Source organism: Lygodium microphyllum, chromosome 15 (assembly GCF_053477565.2).
Source record: "Lygodium microphyllum isolate KBCC chromosome 15, Lygodium_microphyllum_v1.1.10, whole genome shotgun sequence".
Taxonomy (NCBI): Eukaryota; Viridiplantae; Streptophyta; class Polypodiopsida; order Schizaeales; family Lygodiaceae; genus Lygodium; species Lygodium microphyllum.
The window spans coordinates 53,855,366-53,861,365 of record NC_141149.1 but is presented as its reverse complement, the minus strand read 5'-3'; positions in this window follow the sequence as shown (position 1 = coordinate 53,861,365).

The window sequence follows — 6,000 nt, the reverse complement described above, 5'->3', positions numbered from 1 at the left end:
CCATGAGCAAAGGGCTAGAAGGCTGCAGCAAGACATAGATATGTACGAAGCTAGACCTAACTGGAGTGGCCAAATCTGGACCAAACGTAGAGAGGGCACGGGCAGCAAATGCTGACATGACATTGAGTGAACTAGTAGCAAAGCAACTCTTGGACAACATGTTCGTTGAACAGAGCGCTACTGCCCTAGCCACCGTGCTACTATCGAGATTGGGAGTCACACAAGGGGCTAAGGGGCAGGCTAGAATCCCCATAGTAGCAAAACAACTAGCTAGATACAAACCTAGCAGTGACCCGTACAACTTCATGGAGCAATTCGAGCAAGTATGTGAGGCAAATGATCTTACTGACCCTGCACAGCGAGCTCAAGCTTTCGGCCTTTGCTTAGGCGATAAGGGGAGGACCTAGTATTCTAGTTTGGATGACGCAGAACATGTGAACTTTGCTTGCCTTAAGGGCCTATTCATCAAGAGGTTTTCGGAGGCTGAGTATTCAGATAACCTCATCGTTAGGTTGATGAATATCAGTCAAAGGGAGAAGGAGGACGTTAGGGATACATCACTCGGGTGCGTAGCTTCTACAAGAGAATCCCTGCCAATGAGCAACCTACCGAGAGGGCAGTGTCTACAGTGTTCATGAACGGGATTCGGAGCGAGGAGCTCTACAAGGATTTGGCTAGTAACTCCACCTTGCAATGAGACATGTTAGCTAGAGTTTTCGAGGAGGCAATATGTGTAGATGACCAACTCAGGGAATGTAGCATGAGGACTACCAACTAAGAAAGTGCAAGCTAGAGGGACCGTGAGAGATCAACCACTTCGGGGGAAAAAGCAACTGCTAGTGTGTAGGATAAGGGAAAGAGCGTAGACCATGACCAAGGGGTGGCAGAGATGAGAATGGAGATTGCACGGTTGCAAGAGCTCGTGAGGAAGCCTGTGAGATCGCATGTACAATGTATATACTGCAGCGGCAATCACCTCCCAGTCGAGTGCCAAGATCCTAGATCTTGGTCATGCTCAAATTGCGGTAGATTCGGGCATGATGCAGTGCATTGCAGAATGCCGAGGAGATTCCCATATGCATAGCAGTACAACCCTCCATACTTAGGTAATAGGCCACCCAAGTTCGTTGGGAGGGGAGCCTAGTCAGCTCTTCCAGCACTGACTGACTCAAGACCTACCGTGCCTAGGCTGGAGATGAACCCAACTGGTATACCTAGGCTACCAGGGCCTTTTGTAACCCACCCATCTAGCAATGCTCCTGTTCACTTTGTGGAGGAGCCTAATGAGGAAGAAACATATGTCAACCCGTACATATCCTATGGCGAGGAGGGCAACCTAGTCCTAATGGACTATCGGCCAGTGTCAGTGATGGCTTTAGGAAGAGGAAGAGGTAGAGGCTTTGGAGGGCTAGTCACATGCTGGACTTGCAGCCACCCAGGCCACATTTCATCACGCTACCCAAAATGAGAACAAGCTAAGAAGGACAAAGCGGATCTTCGATGCACAGAGTGTGGAATCACACATTTGTTTCCTGACTGTCCTAGGCAGAAGCCATGAATCAGCTCTGCCAACATGCCATTAGTGCCTTTGGGGCTCTTTGGAGTGGAAACCTTTGGTAGTGAGGATACGTCCATCCCACTACATGCCATGATGTGAGCTCAAACAAAGCACGCAGGCATCTCCTTGCCACGGCCAAGTAACCTTGACGCAACCTCAACAGGAAAGAAAAGCCGAAGGAGACGGAAAAAGAGAACCGATGCAAAGATAACTCTTAAAATTGAGGAAGTGACTACGTTAGTGACGGGAAAGGTCACAGATGCAGAGGCAGAGACCTCAGCTCCTAAGACAGCCAAGCTAGGGAGTGCCAAGGTATGGGAATATCCCCAACCCAAGCGGCAGCTCGAGGCTATAGCTAAGGTCAAGGAGTGGGTCAAGGATGCTCAAAAGCACCTCAAGGATGCTGAATCCATATTAGAAGATCCTATTGACGATTTCTCCAGTGTGAGCACACCAATCTCACCTTCAAAACCACAAGCTATGAGCATACCTGCACCACTGGGAGCAACTCAGCAGCAGCAAGGCTAGGGGGAAAGAAGAGGAATTACATGTTGCCAGCTGCCTTAATACTGGAGATCTCTTTCACGATGTCTTGACCTACATCTCCCAAGTCTCCATCCAACTTTCTTCTCTTGATTGTCATGCTCAACTGAAATACAATCCAAAATTCTACACGTGGCTTCTTCACATGTAACTCCTACCCCAACAGGCCCAAAGCCCTTCACCTTTTAACCCCCAATCCTAGGAAGGATTCTTTTCTAAGCCGGAAGGGGAGGGGGTTTGTGGGTATGTGGTGAAGGTGAAAAGAATCAGATAGGAAATGAATAAAAAGGGGGTATAGTAAAGTAAAGGTAGTGGAAAGCCTAAGCATATAGTATGGAAAAAATGGCTTCCTAAAAAATTCATTCAATTGTTTTTATTCTCACATAAACAGCAAAGTGATATGTGAAAAATGCTAACGAAAGTTATGAATTATGGCAGTAGCAGAAAATGTCGCAGCAAGACTGCGCCCATCGACTCCCATTCACAGACGAGGAAAGGAAGCAGTATCGCATCCATCTAGAGAACCGCGCCTTCGGCCAGCTCAAGTTCCGAACCATCCACAACATCGAAGTCGTGGTGGCCAAGGAGGAAGTAGCCAGGAGGGTAGTGGAATAGCGCAACCTTACAAAGTATATTGAAAAATTCTCGTAGGAGCCGGATCACTTAAAATGCGTAGAATTCCTCAGAACATACAACCCAGACCAAGAAGGTCGCATTGTAACAGTGGGCTGAGGAGAGGGTGCAAAGCAGGTGCAAGTCCAGTTGGATCCAGCCTTGGTGGAAAAGGCTTTGGGATTGGTACCAAGGACAGAAAGGAGACAAAAAAGGGATGTTTATGCCTTGCTGAAAATGAAGAAGCAAGAGGTGCTCACGAATGATGGCATAAGCATCTAGGACATCCCTGACACAGAAGCCAGGTTGTAGGCCAAGTTGGTGCACGTGCTCTTCTCCAGCCAACGTTGCAATTCCTTAATGCATCGAATTAGCGTGCCAGTGCTAGAGAATGTAGCAGCCCACACCCTAGACGAGGTGGATTGGAATGGGTACATGTGGAAGGCGATTGATCAAGCGGCCAAGGCGCTAGCCCTGGGAAGTGCACCAACAAGAGGAGAATCTCCGGCTTCTAAGGTTACAGAAAGGAAGAAAGCCTCCTCTAAGGCCTCTTTCATCGGATACGGAGGAGTCTTGACTGCACTCATTCAGGAGGAAGTAAAGGAAGCACAGGAGGCATAGGAGGGAGAAGGAGAAACGCCGAAGAGGTCGTCTCCTCGCCACGACAAAGATAGGTCCATCGATAGAATAGAAACAGAAGAAGGGGAGGGACAAACTAGTAAGAAGACAATCAGGACAACGAAGAAGAAGGCGGCACTGAGGAAGAAGAAGAATGATGAAGGTGGGAAGAAGGAAAGGGAAGACTTGGAAAGGGCGAAGAAGGAATCCCTGAAAGAAGCAAAGGAGAGAGAGAGAACAAGGAGACAGGAGGAGGAGAGGGAAAAAGAGGAGTTACAGAAAGCAAAGGAGGCGTCAAAACAAGAAGCTGAAGCGGAGAAAAGGAGGGAAAAAGAACAGAAAGGGAAAAAGGAGGAGTAGAAAAAAAGGAAGGAGAAAAGGAAGAGAAAAGTGGATGAGGAAGAGGAGGAGCTACGAAGAAAGGAGGAAGAGGACCTGCGGAGGCCACCCCCGTCGGTCCATTGAATAACAGTGCTGAGCAGATGAACTAAGGAACCTGAGCCCGCACAGGGAAGAGGGGCCAGCGTCTAGCACACAAGTGCCAAAGTTTGTGCCACCTCCAGTCCCTGAAGGCAAGGGCAAGGCCCCGCTCCATCCGATCCCTACCCTCCTGGTGCCTTCCGTGGAACTCACCACCATCACCCCCAGCATCCCCACTAGCGCATATGTGTCAAACTTCGTGGCATGAATGCAGTATTTCATCAACAAGGAGATGGTCCAAGGGTAGAGCACTGAGACTACGACCACAGGACAGAAGAGGCCAGCCATAGATGCAGAGTCCAGGCAAGAGCCCAAAAAGCAAAAAGTCAAAGCCTCAACCTCGCCCATTCACACAACGATGACGCCACCAGCTAATTACGACGAATACGTCACCGAGCTGCTCTCCCAATTGGAGAGCGAAAAAGGAATGCAAGATAGCCGTGGTTGAGTTGGCAGACGAGAAGGAAACCGTGGCCGCCTTCCAGCTAGACAAGACAAGAATGATAGCCTTGCAGCAGCACAATATTGCAGATCTGAGACAAGAACTGAAGGTTAGGGAGGAGAGGGAGGAACACTGGAGGCAGCTACTCGAAAACAAGACTCAAGAGTTAGTAAACATGCAAAGAGAGCACAAGCTCTTAATAGTGCAATACCAGGAGCTTGCTGCGCAATCTACTCAGATTGATGCACTCGTGACGGAGCTGAATGCCAGGGACGAAGAAAGAAAATGAGGCATGGAGGAGCAGCAGGAGGAACTCAAGCGCCTGACAGATCAGCTGACCTCTGAAAGAGGAGAACAAGAGAGGCTAGTCACGGAATTAGAGGATTATGAGCAGAAAGTCATGATGCTGACCTGAAGACATGGAGAGGGCTTGGAAGTAATGAAAAAAAGGGCAGAGGAGTGGGCTGTGCACAACGAAAAGAGGGTGAAGACAATGGCGCGGCGCCTTACTCTGACAGAAAATGAGAAAATCATCGTAGAGAGCAAGGCGAAGGCAGCCCAAGCGGCCTTCAGCACTCAACAGAAGGCCTTCCTCGACACTATCCTGGACGCCACGCACGCAATGCAAGGAGAGTCACTGGAGGCAATGCAAAGAAAGGTCAGCATGGCAAGAAGAGCCCTACACGTTGGACTACAGATGCCACCATTACCTGCGGAGGTTAGGCTGAGTTTGGATGAACAGCGAAAATACCTAATGCTGGCTGGCCTAACCCCTAGGAGATAAACGCCCTAGGATTTGAGGTAGAAGCAGCACACGTAGAACGGTAGGGGAAAGAAGCAGAGCTGGAAATCGATGTGAATCGATTCAGGGAAGACGTAGTCCCACAACCCCCCTCACCGCCGCAGGCCCAATACCCGCCACAAGAAGACCGAGACAGAAAGAAAAGCCATCTCTAAAGAGAGATGAAAAAAGCTGGTAGAGGAGGCCAGACAAAAACTAAGAGCCAAGCCAGCCGTGCTACCGTCCGCGCCTCTCCCTCCGTGCCCAGATGATCTTCCCGCAGGATTCCACGCAGAACAGGTGGTGTGGGAGGTACAGGAACTAGGAAAGGATCCATTCTCCTTCAGTTTCCTCCTACCCAACAGTCTGCGAAGGGTCCTGCTACTCAAAGTGATGGATGAGGTGATCGCGGTCGGTGGTGGCCGGTTGGGGAAAAAATGGCTGGAAGAGTGGGAAAAGACCCCAACCTCTTGGGCACCGAAGCGGCCGACTACTGGCAAGATAAGGTTTTTGAAATCCCCCACACTGTACAAAACTACAAGAGCCAACCCCTGTGGAGGAGGCGAGTATGCAACATAAGCATGCTCGCCTGGATGGCTTTTTGTAATACCCTACCATTCGAGTAGAACGACCCTACCTACATGGCGTACCCTCAAAGGGTAGGGGTAGATTTTGATGCCACCCTCCACGGGTGGTATGACTTCCCCGTTATTTATAACTCCACTGTATTATCCTTTGAGAACACCCTTCTTTTTACTGCAAAAAGCCTAGACGAGTCTATGATGCGCTTCCTTGTGGACTTTTCCTCATGTCCTGACCCCGCTTTACCCCACGACTCCTATATTCTGGCTGCCATAACAAAGACACATATCAACTGTGCCCTTCAGGTACCTCATGATACCCTTCATGGCATCCCAATGTTTCTTGCTAGGTGTAGCCATATAATGTGCCACAACCCCAACTGCA